At 46.8% G+C, this 26,498-nt stretch overlaps 1 protein-coding gene across 1 annotated transcript in view; it reads left to right on the forward strand.

Annotated features, from left to right (window-relative positions):
- Positions 1–26,498, forward strand: part of ANP32B (acidic nuclear phosphoprotein 32 family member B) — a 290,508-nt gene that overhangs the window by 69,035 nt on the left and 194,975 nt on the right. The window lies entirely within an intron of this gene.

Below are 26,498 nucleotides of genomic sequence, written 5' to 3' on the forward strand. Positions count from 1 at the left end.
CCGTCTTGCTCTCTTCACCTTCCCCAGGTCGAGCCGACCCGGGGCCTTCCTTATTTGGGCATGTAATTTCCCGCGAAACACGGATGCTTTTGCGGGCTTCTACAGGCCTTGTGTGTGCCTCCAGGATGTGGGCTGGGATGTCTGGTCCCAATACACAGATTAACAAGGGGGTCCTGGGAGTCCCTCTGCCAGACATTAGTCCTGGTTACGAGAGACTTACCCAGAGTCTTTAGCTCACTATCTTTCACAAAGAAGAAATATCCCAAACATATCAGTCTTTGTCCTGCCCTGGGGCAGTCCAGCACCGAAATGCTAGGCAATTCTCCTCTGAACAAGAGTACCAATAGAAACCCCAGACACGTGTTTCGGTCTGGTTGGACCTCATCAGTAGGGTGGATCTGTGCCTCTCTAAGAATAGTGAGCAAGGGGTCCACGTCTGGATTCCCCTAGTAACTTAGGGTGAGACCCAAAGTTACTTAAATATGCAGATTAACAAGGGGGTCCTGGGAGTCCCTCTGCCAGACATTAGTCCTGGTTACGAGAGACTTACCCAGAGTCTTTGGCTCACTATCTTTCACAAAGAAGAAATATCCCAAACATATCAGTCTTTGTCCTGCCCTGGGGCAGTCCAGCACCGAAATGCTAGGCAATTCTCCTCTGAACAAGAGTACCAACAGAAACCCCAGACACGTGTTTCGGTCTGGTTGGACCTCATCAGTAGGGTGGATCTGTGCCTCTCTAAGAATAGTGAGCAAGGGGTCCACGTCTGGATTCCCCTAGTAACTTAGGGTGAGACCCAAAGTTACTTAAATATGCAGATTAACAAGGGGGTCCTGGGAGTCCCTCTGCCAGACATTAGTCCTGGTTACGAGAGACTTACCCAGAGTCTTTAGCTCACTATCTTTCACAAAGAAGAAATATCCCAAACATATCAGTCTTTGTCCTGCCCTGGGGCAGTCCAGCACCGAAATGCTAGGCAATTCTCCTCTGAACAAGAGTACCAACAGAAACCCCAGACACGTGTTTCGGTCTGGTTGGACCTCATCAGTAGGGTGGATCTGTGAAAGATAGTGAGCTAAAGACTCTGGGTAAGTCTCTCGTAACCAGGACTAATGTCTGGCAGAGGGACTCCCAGGGCCCCCCTTGTTAATCTGCATATTCAAGTAACTTTGGGTCTCACCCTAAGTTACTAGGGGAATCCAGACGTGGACCCCTTGCTCACTATTCTTAGAGAGGCACAGATCCACCCTACTGATGAGGTCCAACCAGACCGAAACACGTGTCTCGGGTTTCTGTTGGTACTCTTGTTCAGAGGAGAATTGCCTAGCATTTCGGTGCTGGACTGCCCCAGGGCAGGACAAAGACTGATATGTTTGGGATATTAATTCTCTGTGAAAGATAGTGAGCTAAAGACTCTGGGTAAGTCTCTCGTAACCAGGACTAATGTCTGGCAGAGGGACTCCCAGGACCCCCCTTGTTAATCTGCATATTCAAGTAACTTTGGGTCTCACCCTAAGTTACTAGGGGAATCCAGACGTGGACCCCTTGCTCACTATTCTTGGAGAGGCACAGATCCACCCTACTGATGAGGTCCAACCAGACCGAAACACGTGTCTGGGGTTTCTGTTGGTACTCTTGTTCAGAGGAGAATTGCCTAGCATTTCGGTGCTGGACTGCCCCAGGGCAGGACAAAGACTGATATGTTTGGGATATTTATTCTCTGTGAAAGATAGTGAGCTAAAGACTCTGGGTAAGTCTCTCGTAACCAGGACTAATGTCTGGCAGAGGGACTCCCAGGACCCCCCTTGTTAATCTGCATATTCAAGTAACTTTGGGTCTCACCCTAAGTTACTAGGGGAATCCAGACGTGGACCCCTTGCTCACTATTCTTAGAGAGGCACAGATCCACCCTACTGATGAGGTCCAACCAGACCGAAACACGTGTCTGGGGTTTCTGTTGGTACTCTTGTTCAGAGGAGAATTGCCTAGCATTTCGGTGCTGGACTGCCCCAGGGCAGGACAAAGACTGATATGTTTGGGATATTTATTCTCTGTGAAAGATAGTGAGCTAAAGACTCTGGGTAAGTCTCTCGTAACCAGGACTAATGTCTGGCAGAGGGACTCCCAGGACCCCCCTTGTTAATCTGGTCCCAATACACATCCTGGGTGCCAGAGAGTCTAGGGTGGTGTGAATGCCTGGGACCACCGTGGTCCGTGATAGGTCCACGTATGGTGTGAGTGTTAATGAGCGGATCTCCCATGGAGTCCCCTCCGTTTTGGCGCGAAGGGAACCGTGGATAAGAGGGGGCTGGAAACGCCACTACCATGTCGATCTCCTGAGTTCTCACGAACGAAGGAATACAGGAGCCAAGTATCCTGCAACCACGAGGCTGGACCGAGGAATCGCTGGTGACCCGCTGAAGGACTGCTGCTCTGCACTGCTGTCGCTTTGTGAAACCCTTTCTACCTCTGATCGAACCAGAAGGCCTCTACTGGTACTTCGACCCTTGGAATAGCGGGAACAGCTATTCTCGGCATCTTCACCATCTCCTGCACGTAAGCCTTCGGAAGTGTCTCTGGGCCATCCAGCAGACTGACCAGCCTACCCAGGAGTCTTGCTCTGTAACCGCCGCCAGGTTGTGTTGTATTTCTAGTCCTTGTCACTCTCACACGATTCGTACACTTGGCGTTCCCAGGTCTGAAGTGAGTAGTGTACATTTGGCTGAGATACACACGGCCGCTCCGTTGCCCTGCTGTGGTAACAAACTGTGCAGGTTCACTTCGTTTGGGACATCTTCAACTCAACTCTGCTGCTGCAGGATCTACACGACGACGAGACGTCCCCTGCTCTCCTGAACCTGCCAGCACTGAAACTGACGCGGAGAAGCCTGGGTCTGCTTGCATCAGGGACCGGTGAGTAGCATAGCTAGGAACTGGTCGCCCTCCTGCAGGAGCCCATAGCTTTTCCCCGCTGTGTCAAAACAGCACGCCTTTCCGTACTCGCGCTCTGCTTCTGCCCACAGTGGAGGCTGCGCTTGAGTCGCGGAACTCTGTTCTTCTTCATTTGTGCGCTAAACTGAACTGCCTGATTCCCTCGAAGAGACTCCCCTTTTTGCCCGTTGGCACCAGCGTGTGCAGGTACTTTTGAGCACAAGGCTCCACTCTTCGTAGGGCTTGGACTTCCTTTTAGTTAGGTGCCTCTGAAGGCGGACTGGGTCTAATCATTATTTTGCACTGCCTGTTTTCCTTCCCTTCTAGGTGGACTACACATTTCGTGCATCTAACGCTTTAGACTCGTTTGTATTTGTATATATATTGTATTGGTTTGGTATGTTGGTTTACTAGAGTTTTATTGTGATTTCTCGCTACGGTCATTATTGCAAAGGCCTTGGAATAAATGTGTATATATTTTTAATATAACACCTGTTTGGAGTAGTTTGTAAGTGTCCTTGCTTTGTGTGCTCATTGCGGGCTTTCAGTCACCCTCACTCCTCTTGAGACCTAGTCTTGACCGCCGCGATCGCTACCCTGATTGGTCTGGCTTGTCCAGAGGTTACCCTGTTCCAAGTAATTAGGTTGGCCTTCTGAACTTCTGTGCCGCCAGGACAGAGTTCAGAAATCCGTCTTAACAGGAGGCATAGCCACCCCCCACGGCATTCTGTTGCACCACAGCCCATAGAAAATAACCCATACTTTATAGCCCCCAGCTCAGCCATATGAAAACATTTTGAACTAGTCCCAACGCCATCTTTTCTACCAGGCCCGAAAAACAATCTATGTAGAAATGCAACCCTCATCCATCATCCACAGTGCCTTGCACAGCCAGCCCACACCATTGCCTCCCCCTTGCCTGCTCTTCGCAAGCCCCGTTTTCACAGAAGCCAGCCATGCATTGTTACAATCCTGTGGTATGATTTCCGAAAGAACGTGCTCTGCAAAGAGCGTGAGACAATTAGAAGTCATAAACCAAGTGCCCTCCCAACCACCACCTGACAGTCCAGAGCCCCCCATTCCCCATCCCACCCCCCAGTTCCTTTGCTGGTGATACCGACCCTACCCTGCAGCGCCCCAGTCACTCAGACTCCCAACACAACCCTAATTCTGTTTGGCAATATATTTTCCCAAAGAACAACAAACGTCTATCTATCTTATGAGGACCCAAGCGGGCCAGATGGCAGATCAAACCTTTGGGGCCGGCACCTGGGTGAAGAGTTTGCAGTATCAAAGAGAATCCAAAAGGGTGAAGGTTAGAATGCCAATAGATTAGCTCATCTGAACAGAATAGATCTATTCATGCTAGATTTTATGTGTGCCATTATTTCTGCATTATCAGATCCTGTTTTAGTTGGAAAGATGTGTGCCCCCTTGCCCTGACCTTCACACTGTGGAGATGAGCCCAGCGGATTTGCGTGTGCCAAGAGCAACAGAGAGACGGCGGCCAATTATCAGCTTGTTTCCCTATAGTATCAACTTTTCGGTAGGCTCCTCACCGATGCAATGCTAGAATGTGCACCCTATTCATGATGTCATCAGTGATGCTGGTACATTGATACTGGAGGGTGAATGGATGGGCATGAGGCGCGTGCAAAAGGCCTGGAACACTGCTGAAGGGAGACACACTTACGTGGATTGCAAGGGCGGAGTCTTGCAGAGGGGAGTCTGGAGTCACTGGGTCTGGGGAGGCAATGAGAACAATGGTCACCGGGCAGAAAATCTCTTTTGAAGTGTAGAGGCCATTCCCCCCCCCCCCCAGTACTAGAGTGGGGTATATGGCTTGTTGCGGTTGATGTGAGCAAAAAGGCACCAACCATTATTTCATGTCCCTCAGAAACAAGTGAGCGTGTTCTTGATTCACTGAAAAAAAGTGAAACAACTATTCGTATATGCTCATTTGTATTTTAATTAGATTGGTTGCACAAAAAAACTACAAATTATCCTAAGAAAGCTCAATGATTGGTCCAAGGATATGAAGTGCTCAGACTATTATCAATCTGGATTCCAAAGAGGCACTAGTACCTCATTGCTTTGTTATTCATCTATTATCTAAACGGGTTAAATCTGCAAAAAGACAACTTTATTTAGTGTTATTAGATATTAGTAAAGCCTTTGACTGTGTGACGAGAGGAAAATTATCGGAGACGACTTTGGAGCCGGTCCAAGAAAAGAGTCCATATTCAAGCCCACATCTCTACGACATCTAACACGGCTTAACTCTTCAAAGTCAGCAAGGAACTAGCCAACCCTACCGCAGCCTCATCCTCTACTGCACCCACCCAAGCCCTTTGCTGAGTCCTGGCTGCACACTTCACCGCCAGAACGCAGGACATCCTGTCCTCTCCTCCGCACCCACTCATGCCCCACCATCCGTTGGGCCCCCCTCGGCTAACCCCTCACCTCCCCCTGTTCTCTCCTTCCTCTCCACTGTCGCACCTGAGGAGATTTTTAGACAAGTCCGGTCTATGAAAGCCTCTTCCCAACAGGTGGACGCCTGCCTCTCCAAAACCATCAAGTACAACATTGACCCTCTCGCCCCGGCCTTGGCAGACCTCTGCCACCTCTCCTTTGCCAGTTTTCCCCACTTCTCTCAAGCACTCTTGTACACTCTATGCTAAAAAAACACTCTGCCGACCCTTCCATTCAGCAAACTATCGACCGATCTCTATCGCTCCTTTCCTGGGCAAACTCATGGAGACGCTGGCTCTCTCAGCTTACCCTCCACATCGAATCTGTTTGCTGTCTCCATGACCATCAGTCTGGTTTAAGAGCATCCAGAAGCAGAGAAACTGCTCTTCTGACCACCTGTGAAGACCTGCTTTCAAATCTTGACTCTAACTCTCCTCCTTCCTCGTCCTTCTTGACCTCTCTTCTGCTTTCAACACAGTAAACCACAATATCCTGATCTGCCTGTTTCTTGATACCCTGGGCATCTCCGAGCAGGCCCTGACGTGGCTTGCGCCCTTTCAAATTGTCCTTCCAAGGTGGAACTTGCCTCCTTTCTCCACTATCACTCTCTACTTGTGGTGTTCCCCAGGGATCTAATCTATCCCCCTGATTCTTCAATGTCTACATGTCCCCTTTGGTCCGCATGATCTCCTGTTTCACCTCCAACTTTCAGTGTTATGCGGATGACACACAGCTCTCTTTCAAGTTACCCTCACTGCCTCCTCCTCCTCCTCGCTGATCTCTGACTCTGTCCGCAATTCAGTCCTGGTGTGCTGCTAATGATCTCTGCCTTAAAACAAAGATCATCCTCATTGGGACCCCTGCTCCAGCTTTCCCACTTGCTCTCTGGCCGGCCTCCCTTGGTCCTGCGCCTTCACCCACCAGTGATGCAAATAATCTGGGGGTCCTCTTCGACTCCACTCTCTCCTACTCTTCTCACATCTCGAACATCTTTAAAAAGTCCCACTACCAGCTGCACCTCCTCAGAGGTATTCTACCTTTTCTCACTTTTCCCTAGAGGCTCACCGTCTCTAGAGCCCTGGTTCTCTCTAGACTGGACAACTGCAACAGTGTCTTTTTCAGTCTTCGTACCTCTAGTCTCTTACCTCTTCAACTTATCCAGATCAGAACTGTGAGACTTATCCATGGCCTGAAGCCCAGGGACTGCATCTCTACGGCACTGAAATCTATACACTGGCACTGGCAGTGGTTGCAAGGATCAAATTCAAGTCCCTCACCATAGTCCACAAGACTTTCTGGGGCTGGAGCCCTCACTACCTACAATGCTCTCTCCCCAAGTACTCCCCTTCCAGAGCACTCTGCTCGGCCTCTTCCAACTCTGCACGTGAGCCCTTTCTCCAAACAGAAATTTTGGGGGTAGAACTTTATCTTCTGCAGGTGCCCCCCTCTGGAACAGCTTCTCTCCACCTTGAGCCGGATCTCCTCAAGTTCTGGAAACTCCTCAAGACCTTCCTCTTTCTCTCCCTCTCGCCTGCTAACCCCCCTTTCTCCTCTCTTGCTTTCCTCCCCAACTCTGCTCAGTTCGCTCACTGGTCGCCTGGTGGACCTCCAGAGCCACACATGTCCTAGGCTAGCGCGCCAGTCCTACACTTGCCTCCGAGCCTCTGCACTATGCCTCGCACTTCTGCACTTGAAATACATTCCACGTGAGAGGCTCCTTCTTCTGCACTTAACCGAGGCCCTGCTAGACTGGGCGCACCCTCCGCCTCCCTTGCACTTACTGTCTGCACACTTGCACGACCTTGAATGCACTAGGCCTATTAAGTTATTTTTGCCCTGTCCTCCCTTTCTTCCCTCCCAAGCTTGGTTGCACCTGTAAAACGTGCACATGCACGTGATGATCTGCTCTCCCTTCTCCCCCCTCCATTCTCTCCTTCCCTCCTGTCATTCACTTGCAATAGTAGAAATGCCTCAGGCCTTGAAGTTTCCGAATGATCTAACAAAGATTAGCTAGTATATTAGGCCAAAGAATGACTATCGTTTTCCCTTGCACCCTTCCAGCTTTGAAGCACTTCACTTGTGTATAAGCGCTTGTTAAGACGGATTTCTGAACTCTGTCCTGGTGGCGCAGAAGTTCAGAAGGCCAACCTAATTACTTGGAACAGGGTAACCTCTGGACGAGCCAGACCAATCAAGGTAGCGATCGCGGCGGTCAAGACTAGGTCTCAAGAGGGGTGAGGGTGACTGAAAGCCCGCAATGAGCACACAAAGCAAGAGCGCTTACAAACTACTCCAAACAGTTGTTATATCAAAAATAGATACACATTTATTTTAAGGCCTTTAAAATAATGACCGTAGCGAGAAAATCACAATATCACAATATTAAACCAACACATACCATATCAACACAATATATATACAAATACACAGTCGCAAGCGTTTAAAGCACGAAATATGTAGTCCACCTGAAAGGAAAGGAAAACAGGCAGTGCGATAACGCTTTAGACTCAGTTCGCCTTCAGAGGCACCTAACTAGATGGAAGTCCGAGCCCTGCGAAGAGTGGAGCCTTGTGCTCAAAGTACCTGCCACGCCGGTGCCAACGGGCAAAAGGGGAAGCTCTTCGGAGGAAGTCAGGCAGTTCGGGTTAGTGCACAGCAGAAGGAGAACAGGTTCCGCAACTCAAGCGCAGCCTCCACAGCGGGCAGAAGCAGAGCGCGAGTACGGCCAAAAGGGTGCTGTTTTTACACAGCAGGGAAAAGCAATGGGATACTGCAGGAGGGCGACCAGATCCTAGCTAAACTACTCACCGGTCCCCGAAGCAAGCAGACCCAGGCTTCTCCACGTTAGTTTCAGCAGCTGGCAGGTTCAGAAGAGCAGGGAACGCCTCGTAGTCGTGTAGAGCAAAAAGACGTCCCAATCGACGAAACCAGCACAGTTTGTTGCCGCAGCAGGACAACGGAGCGGCCGTGTGTATTCGAGCCAAATGTACACTCCTCCCTTCAGACTTGGGAACGCCAAGTGTACGAAGCGTGGGAGAGTGACAAGGACTCGAAATACAACACAACCTGGCGGCGGTTACAGAGCAGGACTCCCTTGTAAGCTGGTCAGTCAACTGGATGGCCCAGAGACACTTCCGAAGGCTTACTTGGCAGGAGATGATGAAGTCGCCGGGAATAGCTGTTCCTGCTATTCCAAAGGTCGAAGCACCAGTACAGGCCTTCTGGTTCGATCCAAGGAGGAAAGGGTTTCACAGGACGACAGCAGTGCAAAGGAGGATTCCTTCAGCGGGTCACCAGCGATTCCTCGGTCCAGCCTCGTGGTTGCAGGATACTTGGCTCCTGTATTCCTTCGTTCATGAGAACTCAGGAGATCGACATGGTAGTGGTGTTTCCAGCCCCCTCTTATCCACGGTTCCCTTCGCGCCAAAACGGAGGGGAGCCAATGGGAGATCCGCTCATCAACACACATACCATACGTGGACCAATCACGGACCATGGTGGTCCCAGGCATTCACACCACCCTAGACTCTCTGGCACCCAGGATGTGTATTGGGACCAGACATCCCAGCCCACACCCTGGAGGCACACAAACGACATGTAGAAGCCCGCGAAAGCAACCACGTTTCGCGGGAAAGTACATGCCCAAATAAGGAAGGCCCCGGGTCGCCCGACCTGGGGAAGGTGAAGGGAGCAAGACGGTCAGTGGACAGGACAAAGGAGCCTCGTGGTCTGGCCATTTTGGGAGCCAGGCCACCATTTTGGGTTCAGTGCGAAAAACGTGCTCAGAACGCCAAAAGGAGCTCAAAATAAACAAAACGATCGCTGCCACCATTCCAGTCCCTGAATGACTTGCACCAATCAAAATACCATCCTAAAAGAGTATCTAGGGCCTGTAGAAGGCTAGAGACCCAAGAGAGCTGTAACTTAGCTTACAGTGCCCTCTTGTGTCATGTTGCCCTAAAGCCGCAACACGATAAAAGAAACTACGGGAAACAGCGTTCCCCGGTACTGACTGTCTTAAGGGCATGTCAGTTTCCCCGTAAGAAAAGGAGCGAAAGCCCAGAGGAGTGCGGCAGAAGGCTGCACTTCTCTGGCAAAGTCAAGAACAAGGTGTAAAACAACAGCAAAAAGTTTAGGGGTTGCCACATGGAAGGAAAATTACCTACAATTACGAAATCTTTCCTAACAGCGCTCTACAAATAATTAAAATAAGATGAGGGAGCAGGATTGCCCTGAGGCTTTGTTAAAAATGTTGACACTACTACACACAAACCCAAGAAGTAGGGTCGGGCTGGATGTGTATAGGACATCCTCAGCCTGCATACCAACAGAACGGGGCCTACGCCAGGGCTGCGTGTTGGCCCTGTTCTTGTTTATTACTTATATTTCAGATTTGAATAGGGGCAAATTCTCCTAAATTGGGCTCTCTGCCCATTCAATATCTCTTATAAACTGACAATTTGGTCTTGCGTGACTACACACATCTGACTCCAGCGTTATTTGACAGTGGTACGAGTATTTTCAGATTTACAGCTCAATATATCAGTCAAAGATTATGATTTTGAATTCCATTGGAAAGTTAAGCGGCCAAAAAACTTTCTTTGGTTGGAAGATTGATGATCTAAAACTAGAGTGTGTCCATAGCTTTAAATACTTAGGAATTAAGATGCCTAGAAAAGAAACGAGGGAGGCCAGAAAGACTGCATTGAACATTGCCAGAGTTGCTGCTGCTGCACAACTGCGGGCGTTGGACACAAAATTTGGCCCTTTCTCATTGTACCCAGTAATTAAGCTCCATAAACAGATTGTACCAAAACTCAAATATGGAGCAGAGTCACTGGAGTGTGAGGTACAATGGGAACAACTTGAATCAAAGCTTTGAAAAAGTGTTGTCACTTCCACCAGGAATCCCTTTGGCTGCAATTCAACATGAAATAGGAATTGGATCGTTAAAGGCTTGCGTAGATTGGCGAAGTATGCAGCTGATGAGTGTGATTGGTCTGCCGGAGGGGACTCTTTGTTAAATTAAATGAATTATGGCGTAATAGCTCATGTAAAATACTTTCATCATGCATGGGGGCTGGTATATTATGTATGGGTTTGATGGATTCCTCAGATGAATTGCTGCTTTCGCCACACAAATTGAAAAGGGAAAACTAATACACACTATACATAAATACAAACTCTGCCTTTCATACCCAGAGCACACTACACACTTGGCACAGGAGCTACTTTGGCTTTTATTGCAAATGTCCCTTTACATGCCATTTGCAAAGCAGCTACAGAGTTCTGTTCATTCACACAACAAAACTGCCTGGATGCACATTCCAAACAAGATTCATAGTTGAGACAAGCAGTTTTAAGACCTCTCTTTGCTGCAGTACCTTCAACCCCCCAGTTTTTCCTGAAGTCCAACTAAGGGCTTAGTAAAACCATTCAAGGAAGGCAGTACATGACTACACTCTTATAAGGCTCTACCACCTGAGTATATGGTAGCTTATACAGAGCATGGAAAAAAGAGACCTTGGCCGTGAAGCCAGCGGTGTGGGCTGCACACCCGTAGACCCAAAAAGTGGTTAAATTCAAATGTTTAGGCTTTCAATAATTATTCACTGTAATCGTGACTCAAAAATATTATTTTTATTAATTGCTTATTAGTTTCATAAGCTTTAGAACCCTTTTGGGTATTATGATTTTGAGGCTGAAATGTCACATTAAAGGCCTATGCATTTCGGGTTAAACACCCTTCATCAGGGCCTGCGAACATATAGCATTGAGCTGCCTTGTGGTCAAATCTACGTACATAATGTATGTATTATCAACAATTAGCAAGTGATAAAACAGTTTCCATATTACAAAAAAAATCAATCAGTGTATACAATTAAACAAATCAACCATAAACGAGCATGTAACGTTAAGAAATGTATGTTACCAATTATGTATCATGGAGATGGTATATGGGTGGATCATCATCATCATCAAAGACCTGGTCACGAGTCTGTAAAATGATAGTGGACTGTCAGTAGCTATAATTAGATAAAATGACAATCAATCGGGTCCGTGTCTGGAGAGTGTCTTACCTGAAAGTGTGTTGCACGGCTCTGGAAAGCGGCAGAACGCTGCAAACCCTTGCGTGGGGGGTGAAACTAGCTAGATCATGAAAGGTAACCATGGGAACCAAAATGCTAGCAGGGTCGGGTGCGCTCTGTGTTGTGTATGTAGAAAACAAAGCGGCCATCTTAAGATGGTATTCTAGGCTGGTAATAGTAATGTGGTGATTGAAAAGGCAGAAGTGCGCCAAATCTGATAATTGGAGAACGTGCATCTAATTGTGATAAAAATAATAAATAATATAAAAGAAAAAATGATATGGAAAAATAAGAAAATTAAACAATTAAATAGAAAATGCATAATTGAAAGAAGGGTGGTATTAAAAAGATATGGAAAAGTTCAAAGCATAATGTGGAAGAAAGAGGAATTGGTAGAAAAGTGAATGAGTCGGTTCATATTGATCCGAAAATACTTATGGGTATGGTTATGGGTATGTAAAACGTAAATACTAAACCCAATCAAATTGGACAACGTAATGCTGGTAAACACTTAATGCTAAAGCTGAACACAGATAATATGAATCTTTCATAAGAAACAACTCAAATCAAATTCTTCGTTCATTCCTTCTGGTGTCAGAGACCCTAATTTTTCTATCCAAAACGCTTCCTTCTGGGCTCTGTTTTTTCATGTTCGTATTCTGTCCTTTGGTGGGGATCACCTCTAGCACTGCAAATCTCAGTTGTGCTACTGTGTGTCCATTTTGAACAAAGTGTCTTGCCACTGCTGATGTTTGGTTGTTGATTCGGATGCAGGATTTATGTTCATTGATACATACTCGTATTTTCCGTGCGATCTTGCCGACATAATACTTAGCACATGGGCATTTGTTTGCATAAATGACTTTCTCTGACAAGCAGGTGGCGTGGTGTCTGAGTTGGATTTTCTCTCCTGTCCTTGGATGCAATATGTATGGTCCTTTAATTATGTTATTGCAATTGCCGCAACTCATGCATGGATATGTCCCTGGGTGTTTGTCAGCAGCTTTTTGTTTGGATTTCTTACTGTGTGTGTCGACCAATAGGTTTCGTAGGTTGTTGCTTTTTTGGTAGGCAAACACTGGTGGTTGCGCAAACAAGTTCTTTTGTCCTCTGATCATTCTGCAGTATATTCCATCTTTTGAGCACACTGTCTTTAATTTGTCGACTTTGAATTGAGTATCTTGTAACAAAGACCAGTTCTCGACTCGTACGTTCAGGTTTTAATAATTAACTCCTTTAAAACCCTCCCTTAAGCATAAATCCTCTTAATCATCCAATCCGAGAGAGAGACGGCTGACAGCCCCATCCTGGTCCTCCTGTCCACTACACATCTTCCCTCCCCCTGGCACTTGCCACCTTGGCCCACCAGCACTTGCCCACCGCACCCCGCCCTCATTCCCCTCCCCCCTTGGGCACTCCACTCCTGCGCTTCTCCTTGGCCCCCTTCCCCCTGCACTTACCACCTTGTCTTGCACTTATTTATTTAATTGTTTATTTATAACGTGCCTAATACTGTACCAAAGTTCGGTTTCTAAGCGTGGATCCGGGATTCGAACCTCTGTTGCTGTGTATGCTCTTGCTTGCAAGACCAGCGTGTTGCCCCTGCGGTATCCTCCACTTGCATGGTGGGATTCTCACAAGGCCAATATAAACGTTTTTGTTCCATTTCTTCCCATGATTCCCCGCTCCCCCATAACTTTTTTTGTGCCTGGAAACACTTTATAGGCGCCATACAAATGACCAATACAATCAAAATAAAATAAATGGTAATGCTACATTTCAGAAAGCTATTTTTGAAACCATCCTGACTAAAATGTCTCCTTTTGAATGAGCCATTCGGACTAAAGTGGTTCTTATAAAAAAAAAAATACAAAAAAAAGAATCATGTGTTGAGAAGTGATGGGCCTTTGGAGAAAAGAAAACTTGTATTTGGTTTCTGAATTTGTTTGGAGAAAAAGATGTGGTTTATCAAGCAAGAGGTTGTGGAAATATTAAAAATTGCTTTGAATTGCGAAGAAGCCTTTGAGAAGTAATATAGTCATTTTTCCAAGTGAACGGATATATTGAATGGAAAATACTTTGAATGGAACTTTTGTTACCCAGAACTTTTTTGAAACTGAACTTTGTTCCAGATAAACCTTGTTTAGTTAGGTAAAGATGGGCATTTGTCTGGAAACGCCCAAAAAGACAGAAGAAAAAAACATATGGCATATTTGACCGAATTCAGGCTGTACGAAAATCTCGTATAGCCTAAAAATTCAAACAAATATGCCATACAAACCATTACAGTGAAGAAGGGCAGCGGGGGCTCTGGCGAGGTTGTCCCCTGCACCTTTCTTCACTGTAATGTGAGCGGGAGTTGCGGGGGTGTCCCCCGCTCCCGTCTCAAAGTAAATAAAAAGGAAAAGTAGACCCTGAGGTGCTGGTTCACATATACGCAAGTGAAGGGAACCAGCGTCGCAGAGGGATGCTGGGGACGGCGGCACACAAGGAGGTATGCCGCCCACAGCTAAGTAAGGGGGTGGGGGGCAAGGGGATAGTCTGAAGTGTTTTGGGGAGAGAAAGACAAATATTATTTTTGGTAAAATAACGTTCAACTTTCGGTCTTTTCTCCCTCAAACATTTCAGCTGTGTGAAAATCACAGTAAATCATTTGTCTCACCCCTTTTATTTAATAAAATGGCAAATTGTGAGAACTATGCCTGTGTGTCAGTCTCGCATTTCTGACTCCTCACGGTGCACAGAGAAAAATCTACTCTATTTTTCCTGAGATATTGACTTGGAGCGAGACTGCGGGCTGTGTTGGAATTTTTGATTCCAGTCACAGATCTCGATCTGTAAAAAGGTTGTTTAAAAAAAAACATAGTATGAAAACATTTTCACATTAAAACTAACTGATAATGACATTGCTCAACAAGCTTACAAAATATGAGGGGGAAAAACAGACTAATTTATATTAAGATCTCAATCTCCACATAGGAAGACCAGAAAAAGGGATTGACTTACTTGCATGGTTTTGAAGTAGACATCAGTTTGGTTCAGGAATGTGCAGATCTCGATTCACATCTCTATATTGCATGTGAAATTGAAACTTACTCATTGCTTTTGAGACCGATCATTGTGTACAGTTTGTCAACCATATTTGTCTAATCGGCAGATGTACCTTTCCAGACCATTTCTCTTTGACTTTCCTTTTGTGTTTTCGTTTGTTTTATTTTTACTATTATGTGTAGATTTTTTATTTTTAAGGCTTTGACCTGATAAAGGGCATAAACTAGTTTTTCTGCAAATCAAAATATTGTTAAAATGTTTCTTTTCATATTTTTAAAATATATCTAAAACATATTTACACTATTAAAGATATTTGCGAAATTAGTACTTGTATTTAATTTTTGTGTTCATGTAGGCATTCTTTATATATAATTTCATGGCAATATGTTTGAGGTCCTAGTGTTTTCTATAGTTATTGAAACTACTTACTTTTTTGTGTTCCTTTCTAAACAGTAGAAAAATAGGTCTCTCCTTTGTTGTATGACTTGAAAGACACTGTTGAGAGACGAGGCAGGGTTCTTTCTATTTGATTTGTTAATATGATCTGATATGATAGTTTATTTATATAGCGCCTATACACAATGTGAAGTGCTTCAAGGCCAGGGAGTGAACAAGGGAAAATACAATGACATTCTTACAGGCCATGAACAGTAAGCATGTGAAATTAACTATCGTACTCGGCCTGACGACATTTTAGATGGTGCAAGCGCTCATACATAGATAAGGAAGGGAGGGGGAGAGTGGGAAGGAGATGGAAACAGACAGGCGACTACTGTACTAGGCCTGATGACATTTATGGTAGAGCCGGAGAAAAACAAAAGGTGAGGGAGAGGGGTGCAGAAAAGGAGGGGAGGCACAAAACAAGCGACTATCGTATTAGGCCTGACAGCATTTCAGATGGTGTTCGAGAGAATTCTCATAAATGTGCTGATTCCCTTCAGCAACTTTGCTGGATTTTGAGGACTTGATTGTTTTACCTGGAAAGAGTGTGGGGCTTTTTTTCCCCCCTCACTCTCGTATTTTGATGTGTGTTTTACATTTGTGTTGTTTGACTTTGGAGTTATAAGATCACTCCATAGGCATCTTTACATGTGCGTTACACATCACCCTCAGTGCAGTGACACAGGGATGTCTTCTTAGACTTCCCAAAGGTTTAAATACCTTCTCTGGGATAAACTACTGTTTCCCAGAGAATGTAAAGTGAAATTGACTTTACTAGTCTTTCCAAATTCTTAGACCCAGCACACACCATCTTCCAATGGTGTTCTGGAGGGGTTACATAGTATCCCCTGTGTCTAAATACTCATGTAGCAGTCAAATGCTTCCCCTTTCCTATTGAAAAGGCTGGTGGCAGTGGTTTTACAACGAACTACCAGGATTTTTCCCGACCGCGTAGCTAAAAATCACGGGAGACATGTTTTTCAAGATGGCGCCTTAAGCTCCTTTGTTTAAATGGGTCTGTCTTCTTTTTCTGCCGTTTCTTTTTGGAAAGATCCTTCTAGAGTTTGTCTATACGCACCAAACCAGGTTTGGTCCCTTTGTTCGTATGCCTTTGCTGGGCTTCAGGACTGAAGACCGCCTCTGGCGTCTGAGTGTCTGGTGTGTGCAGGAAGTGAGGGAGGTGCCTGAAACTCTCTGTGCTTAGTCTCCTAGGAGACCCAAATGCACTCTGGCGTGATTGATTGACTGGCTGGCTGACTGTCCGGCAAGGACGGCCACCCTGCTGAGTGAGTGACAGCTAGGCTGGAGTGAATGGGAGAAAACTGTTTAAAAGGTGAGTCTCCAGGACTGGAAGGCAGTCGACCACTGGAACGAAAGATCCGAAGACGAGCTGGAAGAGGACTGCTGCTGCAACCCCTAGGCCGTTGATTTGACCGGTGAAGCCCTGCTGCGGGTCTGAATTGCCAAACTCCATTCGACAGAGAAGCTCCTTCAAGGACGGCTTCTTCCCTTGAGTTGGTGGGACCAACCAACTCATAAAACACCTGGATACCATTCTCTAGGCTGGTTAGGATTAACTAGGAAGAGGGACAGCAGCTTGTGTTCTTGAATCTACAGCTACTGGAACTGAAGTGACTCCATTTTGTTTGCTTTCTTCAACGATCCTGTGCAGTGCAGGAGTCCCCCGACATCCCTCTTGTCCCCACGACTGAGGCTCAGGAATAGCGAGATCTGCAGGACCTGCCAGGAACCACGACTTCAGTAGCATTTGTTTCTTCATACAAAAGGTACCAACCCGATTTAAGAGAACGCCACTCTCATGGTGAAAGTTCGTGAAACTTTCCCATCTTGCAGGCCTAATCAGCTTGTGACCCGACATATGATTCTTTTTCGCCTAAACTGCTTCTAAGAACTTTCACAAAGACTTTACCGTTTGATACCAGAACTGCTCTTATCCAGAGCACTAGCCCATTTACTTTGGCCTGGCCTATTGACTTCAATTAAACTCCTCTGGTGAACTGAAACTATTTGCACTATCTAAAAAGTATATATGAATCTATTTTACCTACCTTGTGCCTTTTACTCCCTTCTTCTAAGTACTGAACTGCTATTTGGCTCCTATTTCAGGGGAGCTCAAACTGTTTCAAAGCCTTAGAATTTTATAATATTAAATTGTCTTCTTCTAGTGAAATGTTTTCTAAATGATTGTGTAATAAATTAATAAGTGTTTTTACCAAGAAACCTTGAGTAGAAGTGTTTACTTGAACCACTGTGATTGAAAGTCCACAGTCTAACTACTTGTACTGCTCACATTCACTCTTGAGATAAGCCTGGCTGCTCAGCTCGCTTCCAAAAACTGTGTGGTACAGACTAATACCATAGGTTGGTTTCGCTAACACCTGTAGTCCTAATTGTGTGTAGCGGTCCCAGAGGGTACTGCTGGCAATTAACAGATTGTGCTAGGGGGTGGGGGGAAATAACAAGTAAGGGGAGGTGGGGAGGAGACAGACGAGGTTGCAATCTTACTAGGTCCGGGGACAATTCTGATGGAGTAAGCACATAGAAGAAAGTAAGGGGAGGAGAGGAGAGAACAGAGTAAGCAGTCAAAAAGAGTGGAGAAGCAAGATTGGAGAACGAATACAATTGCAGAAGTCAGTAGTAACACATCATGTTGCAAGCCAGTGTACAAGATGAAGATGGGAACTGATTCAGGTCCACCGTGAGTACAAGATGCAAAGGAAGTCCAGCATGAGAGTTGAGAAAGGATGACATACTGTGAAGTCCATAAGTCAAATCCAGCATTGGCCACAAGACTGTGATGGTGAAACCAGAATGTGTCAGGACAGATTCCTGCAGAAGTGGGCTGAAGGGGGAGGGGGAGCAGGGTATGAAAATCAATCAAAACAGACACCTGCGTGCGAGAAGGGTGCGAGCACAAGGGAACATCATAGGGGGACCAGAGGGGGTGGGGATGGCCTGTGGAGTCAGAGGGGGTAAACACATGTTGATGCATCCTTACCTGCTTTCTGAGCAGGGGTCGGGCCCTGGGTTGTCCTGGTCCAAACAGGAATTGCCATTTTCTTCGTCTGCCCTTCGCTTCGAACGTCCGCGTGAGAGATAACCTTGATCGAAGAGTTAAGAGCAGTAAGGAAGAGGCAGGGCTAAGAAGGTGGGTGGTGCTTAGGGCAGGTGACCTAGATCCACTCGCACCTGCTCCTCATCTGCAAAGGAAAAGAGGCTGGAGTACTCTTTGTACAGAGTTGCAAGTAGCCAAAATAATGTCAAGTACCTTAGCTGATGTTTAAATACCAACATACTCTTATTGGTTCATGTGTGACAGGTGTATTAGTGATATTCCCTCATTCATTAATTTTGTCATTTGTTATAGCGCCTTTCACAATCATTCTGGTCGTAACGTGCTTTTGGTTGACCGCCCTTGGGGGGCGGGGGGGGCTGTAGTCCAAAGAAATGTGGGAAAGTTTGGGAGGGGCTATTATGTGTCTGCGTTTCAGCCATTTAGTTATGGGAGGCTGGGCATAACCCTGGTAGATACCGATGTCTAACTGGAGTGTGTATGGGCTCAGCAGAAGAATACTATGGACTAAAGGGGGGATTGTGAGTTATGTGGGAAGCTGCAGTTTGAATTTGTGTCCTTTAAATGTAGCTCCACTCTTATGGCAGAGGTGATGTGCAATAGTGTTTGTGTTGTATGTGTGTGCAGGGTGTGTTGAGTGAAGCCGTGCCTTCCACTAAGTTGTGAAGATGCAGTGTGCGAGGGCAGAAATGGGTTAGCTGTACAGACAACATTTAATGATTTGTCGTTTCTATCTTTGTACAGGGAGAATTGCACTGTCTCACAGGCGATTTAAGTGCTTGATGAATGCATAATATTCTCCCTCTGCAAGGCTCTTTATGCGGGAGAAATTGCCATCCCTAGTTACTTCTATTGCGAAAACAAGGATCCTGTTTCCTAATTATGTGCAGCGGCTTGGCCCCTCTGCTCATCCAGTGCTTTATAGTTAGCTGCCATGTCAACCATGGGCGATGGTTAATTTTCTTCATCTTTATTCACTGTTGTGACTGCTGGTGGCGGGGACCGTCAGTTGAGATCCAGTTCATTGTCGGCTCTGCAGACTTTGAGACTGCAGTCTCGGTTTCAGACCTTCACTACGCACCATGATGGAGACTTCCAAGAAAAGCCTTTTCAGGGCCTTCTCGAATTGTGGCCTGTAAAACATCTTCGTCGAAGATGGGCATCAATAATGCATTTACTGCCTGCATCCGGACCACGATGCAGACAGCTGTCCGACTGCCAGTCTTCTCCCTTTTAAGATCCGGAAAGATTGTCATAGGAGGTTGGTGAACTGGCTTGTAGAAGGTGCGAAGGCCTCTTCAGGGATCGAGGGTAGTTGGCAGCTATTTAGTTCCTGCTTCTAGCCTTGGAGAGCCTGGTTAGCTTAAAACCAAGAGCTACCAGGTGCTACATTTGGCTCCCCAGGCCAGTCTGTGCCTTACAACATGCATATATGACATTAAATGTGAGTATTTGAGAACGCTCATAACAAATAATAGGGATACATCTAGTACACATTTGAAACATAATGAATCGTAAAAAATGGGACAAAAGGTTAGTGTGCATCTCGTGTGGAAGTGAGGTTTGCAGTATGCTGGGTACTCGCTCCTGGTTCCCCAGCAGTAGCTCCGGCCTACTGGGTGATGCCAGACACCCAGGAGCTGGTTTTGGCTCCTTCTCATTGAATCTTAATTTAGAACCTTGCTCTTACTCAGCCACGGTGCACTGTCATGCCTCAGCAAGGGATCGGCATCCTTTGAGGACACTTCCCTGGGGAATATACCGAAAAAGGGGAAATCATCTCATGCTCCTTCTTCCTCCTCGTAGACCACTGCGACACCTGCAACCACCATGTTGACGACTGGTGCAGCATTAGCCATGTCATAAAAAAAAGACGCTCGACAACAGCTCTTCCGTCAACTGCTCTTCAGTCGATGGACCCTGCACCGTCGACTGGCCAGGACCTCCTAAGAAGCACATTTCCTTGTACTCGTCTCCGAGTGTCAGGTTGCTGGTCCTGAGGAAAACCCGGTAGAAGAACTGGAAGCGTTGCTGTAGAGTTCTTCCTACCAGTGTACCCCTTTGTTTTTCTAATCGAACTACAAAGGGATCAATTAGCCGAAAGATGGAGATCACTGCATCCGTAGTTGGCAAGTTCAGACACCGTTGTCACCCTCGGGTTGGAGACTCCCAATACCAAAGACTGCCTAAATGGAAAGACCGGAGTTCAAAACAAGGGAGTCTCCCAAGAACAATGACATGAACATGAATACCAGAACCAAACGAGAACATGAAATAGCCAGGGTGCAAGGAGATTAAGTGTAGCACACTTACCACTGTGGTCTATTTTAAGTAGTCTCTAGTCCAGGGTACTATCCCAACGAAACGAGGACGCCTAGCGGCTTATGCGCCAATGATCACAGTCTCTAGTCCAGGCGCGTTAGAAATGGGATGGTGTAGGTTCGCTCTAGGCAGTAGTAGAGGCAAAGGAAGCACAGCCACCCAACCAGCCGTAGCGGATTGGAAGCCATTCCCCAGTCGATGGCGTGTGACGGATGTAGATGATGTCCGAGAAGAGAAGGCAGGTCGTTGGACGGTCCGGGCTCAGCAGCGTGCGAGCAATGTAGGTAATATCTGGAAAAAGAAGGCAGGTCGTTGGACGGTCCGGGGTCAAGCAGCGTTAGAGCAAACGGGTAATATACGTAGAGAAGAAGCAGTTTGATGGGTGGTCCGGAGTCAGCAACGTGCAAGCAAAAGAAGGTAAGACAAATCCGCAATGCAATACAGGTCAGAGGAACAGTCCGGAGTCGAGTGCCAAGGGGAGAGCAATTAGACAAGGAGGGCAAGAGGGGGGTCAAGAGCAAAGGTACCAACAACAATAGCCTTGATACAAAATCAGAAGCAATGAGTGCGGCAACCCGGAAGAGATTATAATGGGTGAGCGCGGTCTCGCTTTCGCTTGACTCCTCCCCTGCGGAACGCGATAGCGTTGCGCTTGTGGAGGGGATGCCACAATCGCCATGGCAACGATGCTGTATGCGTTCTGAAGCGGTTGTGGATGTAGCGGGAATCTGAACGTGATTTGTGTTTGGAAGGGATTCTACAGGGGATATTGCCGGGTGACAAAAAGGTTAATGAGTGTTTGTGGCCAATCCTGACAACGAGGACCAGATGGCTGTCGTTGAGGTCCTTGTCGACAGCTGACAACCATCTTGTTGACCACCTCAACTTCGACACCTTAAATACATCCCGTCTACGGCCTCTTCGACGTCCCTGGCGACAACTCATCAGCATTCCTGTCGAGGAAGGCTACTGTGAACAAGGCTCTTGCCCCGTAGCCATGGTGTTTCTGCCCCGAGACCTCCCATAGCTCTGTCTGTTCCAGCAGCAGCTTCGTTGAGGTCGCCACAGGCTCCTTTGATTGGCTGCTTCTCACAGGGTGCTAGTAGAGACAGGGAGAGTCCACCAGCTGCCCCCTTCCTTAAAGCCTAAAGCCGACCAAGGCCAGGCAGGCAGGCCAGCACTCGTTCTACTGTGGAATCTCCTAGGGCGGCTCCTGTTGCTGCATTACTTCATCCATCCAACCTTTCACATGACAAGTCTTGGAGGGTTTCTACTCTGACCAAGGAGGCGTGCGAGAGGAACTTGACCCCATACTTCCAAAGCCTTATCGCTTTCCTTGGTCGACTCCACCTGCTTGACCAACCCTTCCAGGGCCTCATCACTCTCCCCAGCCTGCTAGGCCGGCCAGCCCTTCGTCTCACTGCACCATGGGTATGATCGATGGTCATTCTGTCTACTCAACAGACACTTCTCTCAGAACTGTAGCAGCGTCTGCCCCCAGCAGTGCCCCTTCCCGCTTCTTACAGGAGTCACCTTTGCCTTCACAGCCCCAACTGGTGCCCCATCATTGGACCCCATACGCTCTTCTTTCCGCATGCCCATTCCACTGACTCCCATAGATGATCACGGACAGATACGAATTTGGATACCTCCCAGGGTACTTACTGATAATTTCGACTACCTTATTCACGGAGATGGTGTGCACAGATATGGACAGGTCATATCACAAAGCTGACGTGAATTGCAACACTAGAAAAGCTGGTGCGAGTGTACAGGGAAGAAGTATATGGACTGTTTCTGCAGCAAGGGTACTGCTCGAATAAACGGTACAATAAGACTCCTGATTCCAGACATGAAGAAGGGAATGGCAGCTGTAATGGATTGCTACTGGGTCTGTGGCCAACAAGCTTACTTTTACCTCCCACCATCATGAAGGGGCTGTTAATCGCTAACCACGATGCACTCAGCGCTGCAAGTAATCCCACAAGAACACCTGAAGGGGGTGCACTGCCTGCTGAGAAGCCAACTGCCCACCCCGTATTCGAAAAAGAAGAAAAGAATATGTTGTCCACACAAGAGCTCCACATCCTGCCAGGCAAAGGACAGTTCCAACAACTAAAGAGGAAGAAAAGATAGAATTACATATCAAAAGACTCCTCTGCATTGCTTTCTGAAATACCACAGGAGTACTGACTCTTCAGCTCAACAGAATCCTTTTCACATCTCTACTGTTGCCAGGAGTGCAGGCCGCAGCAAACACCAAATGGCTGCAGTTTGTGCGCTGGGAGCTGGAACAGCCTGTGAATGATGCGTAGCACGGGTTCAACGTGGTCAAGGTTGAGTTGCGTGCATTGAGACTTATGACAATGCAAAACCACTACATACTGGACATGTCAACGGCAATGGAAGGCAGGGTTTGCAAAAAGTTTGCCAATTCCTGTTGCACATTTGTGCCTTCAGGAGATATCCTACATCATTGCAGCTGTCCATGGCCTGGGTGCTCGCATGAAGGAGGGAGGAGTGCAGGAGAGGGAACTGGGCCCCGTCTTGTCTCGGAGCGATCATGAGGATGCTGATGCCCATTATCGTGTTCACCCTAGTTCTCTTCTTCACCTGCCAACTGTGCCTCCGATGTTATCACAAAGCGGCACCCAATGGAGCAAGAATGATGGTATCAGTTGGGGGTTTCAAAAGCAACTCGCGAGACATGACTGATATCTCAGAGTGGCCACAAATATGATCTGCTCCCCATCCTGTATGGAAATGAAATGAACCACCTATACCACACTATAATTACTCCACCCCCGAATCTAGAGAACTACACAGAGGTTTGGGTGGACTTGGCGGTGGATGGGGGATATATCAACTTGCTCACCTGAGGAATATGTGCGTAGGGGAGAGAGAGTGGGAGGAAAGTGGTATGAAGGAGTTCATTACTGTAGAAGTAACGAAAGGGGGGAATGTTGGGATGGGGGCGACCCGTCCCACCCCTAAGCGCTTTAGAGTAAGGAGAGCTGCATTTGAAGCACTATGATGGGCAAGGGGGTACGGTGATAGGTCCCCACCCCAATATAATCAACCCATATAGAGTAGCGCACGACACAAACAAGACTAGAGGTTAGTGCATTTTGGGTAGATGTTTGTAAACCTAGCCAGGAGACCAGCCCTGCACAGCGAATGCAGCATTTCCTGCACTAGGCCCTAATTGCGAGACGAGGGAAACTTCCAGCCATGTCCGAGTTCCCATGAGCACAACCCACACCCCCCCAACCGCCATAAAGCTCATTCATTGTTCTAACAGTGTTGCAAAGATGTTTTTCTACCCAAAAGGAATGTGCCTTACAAGGCCGCGATCACAGACCGACGCCCGGTGTGCATGTCATCTTGCACTAGCCAAAGCCTGACTCGGCCCGCCCCTAGGTGACCACGAGTTATAGCCCATATAACTGACTAAGCCCCAAGATACCTGAATTCATTGGCACCAGGTGACCTCCGACCATTACCCCTAAAGTAACCAGTCTTGAATGTTCATAGAGAACGGAAATTGCACCTCTGTGAGCTGCAATCATATGATTTGCGATGTGCTGGGTGGGATAAAATATAGTTCAAAACGAGGGTGGACACCTTGGAGCCGGATGGCGTTAAGGCGAGTGAGTGAAATGTCTGTGGAGTTCAGAGTGCCCCAGAACCTCCTTTGTGTCAGTCTTAAAGCCTGCCAGGTGTACAGTATAATGATGAAGTAGCATTGCTTAAGGAGTGTAGTTAATTTGTTCTTTGACCTTCGTCAGTGGGCAGATAATCTCTACAGCACCAACGTGATGGAAGTCGGACGAACTGGGCTGGAACTAATGACCTGGCATCCCTTATGGAGGAGACGGATCCTGTATAGGCGCACACCAATCGGCCACGCAGGTTTTTACTGTATAGTATTGCGTCACAATGACTGTGTCTCCTCTTAAGCCTCTGCTTGTACCCTTTTTCAGCAGAACTTTCTTGGCAGCAGAGTTCTTTGCTGTTGCTCTCGTCTTTGTGTGAGATTAAAACTTGTTATCCTTACAAGATCGATTTGGGCCTTTCTTCCTTAGCGGGTTGTATTCTCGCTCGTGTGAGCCTTCAGGGGCGTGCCTTCAATGTTCAAACCAGGATGTGGGCAATTTAAGCACCTGAGCATCTTCCCAGGTTTAGTTGATAAAAATATTTATTCGGGTTTTGCTTTGCATTTCAAGTTCTTAAAATAATAATTTATTTATAGCAATGCCTTGGAAGCAAACCATGTTACATAATTTAATTTCATAGTAAAGTAATTATAAACTGCATACATCGTCCTAGAAATACGTTGAGCAATAAGAGCATAGCTTTAGTTTTATTTTCCCTGTCTTCCATGCAAAGTCACAATAGCATAATGCAGGTTAATGTGAGCATAACCAATCCCCCATGGGTTTTAAAGCGATAGTCATTGTTTCATAAAGCATGCAGCATTATGCACCCTTATCACTTCTTATCACCCCATTCACATTTCGTAAGGGATACAAGTCCCTGCTAATAGACCCCCTCCTTCCCATCAGTGCCTAATGGCTCCCATTCTAATGCTCTGTTGATGCAGAGCTATGTATCTGGTCCTCGGAGAGCCGCTCTGCTTCCCAGAGCACCTGGTACATTGTACTGGCGGAGGGCCACTTTTCCCATTCCACACCCTCATTGGCAATGAAGGTGCCGAATGGGAAAGGTCTCCTGCCAGGACAATGTGGGTGCTAAGCAGCAGCACTCCTGCTCTGCACCCTCATTGTTCTGCCAGCGGTACACCTTCCTATTTGGCACACTCATTAAGGTGCTAAACGGGAGAGGTGTCCCACTGCCAAATGCCCCTGACTGGTTCTTAAAAAAGCCACAGGGGGTATGCTGACCAAAATAGGGACGGCTTACTGGGCAGTCTCTGACAAAATGTTTGTGCCCATGACCAGGGGCGCAACAAACATACATTTCGGGGGAAAGGAGGCAGACTATTCAATTGTTGGGGGGGAGGGGAGGCGCTAACTTCTGAGATGGTGGGGGATGGGCAAACCTATTTGAATGGGGGGTATCTAACTTCTTTACGCATTGAGAGAGACTAATCTAGTGCAGCTTCAATGTTGCAAGCAGTTAACTCTCTCATTTTGGTCTGAAAGCAGTTAACTCTCTCATTTTGGTCTGAAAGCATCGACTTAAGAACTGCTGTGAGAATTAGCAGTCCACTGTCCCCTCTCTACCCTTCCAACCACCCCTCTGGCATCCAAGTACGAACTAACCCCACATCACTATTCATATTGCCTAAAAATGTATACATATGAGTGCAGGTGTGCATTTTACCCAGCACTTGCCTTAATGCTGGAAGCATATGTGTATTGTTGGTAACCTGGCATCTCTGGTAGGAGAATATTGTGTGGGTTCTCCTCTGAGAACTGCTTGTATCTTGGGTCTTTTCCTACAACTTTTCTTGAATATTGTGCTGGAAAATGCATAATTTCAACTAATTTCCCCTGAAAAAATGTGCATGAGAGAGAAGAACCTCCTGCCTCCCCACGACCCCCCCCCCCCCCTGCTCAGTCCATACCTCCTCCATGGGACATACGTTTAAGCCCAACCACTTTAAAATTTCTTAAGCCGCTACTGATTTTGTGTCTTCCGTTTGCAAATGTCTTTGTGTTTGACGGTCAAGATATATCTATATCTAAATCTATATCTGTTTTCCGGCTACATGCTACGATCAAGAGCATCAGCTCTGGACAAATGACAGACCAATCCTGGGCGAGACAAAATTCTCCACTCAAATTCTCCACGCATACTGTATGAGACACAGCCTGGGGCAATATCCTCCGCCCTCTCAAAAATGAACACTCCCTTGGATAAGGACCCCTTGGGGTCGACACGTGTCAGCTGACCACTATAAGACCATGTGTCTACACTATAATACATTTTTTTAAAAACCCACTGGAAACACTGCATTCAGCTTGAAAATCTCATTATATATGATACAACAATCGCTTAAAAATTGCAAGGTATATCTATATTGTGTTTGGCCTTAGAAGTGCTCATAATAACAGTGGTATTTTATGCGTTCC

Source organism: Ambystoma mexicanum, chromosome 6p (assembly GCF_040938575.1).
Source record: "Ambystoma mexicanum isolate Mex_15411 chromosome 6p, UKY_AmexF1_1, whole genome shotgun sequence".
In the NCBI taxonomy this organism is placed as follows: Eukaryota; Metazoa; Chordata; class Amphibia; order Caudata; family Ambystomatidae; genus Ambystoma; species Ambystoma mexicanum.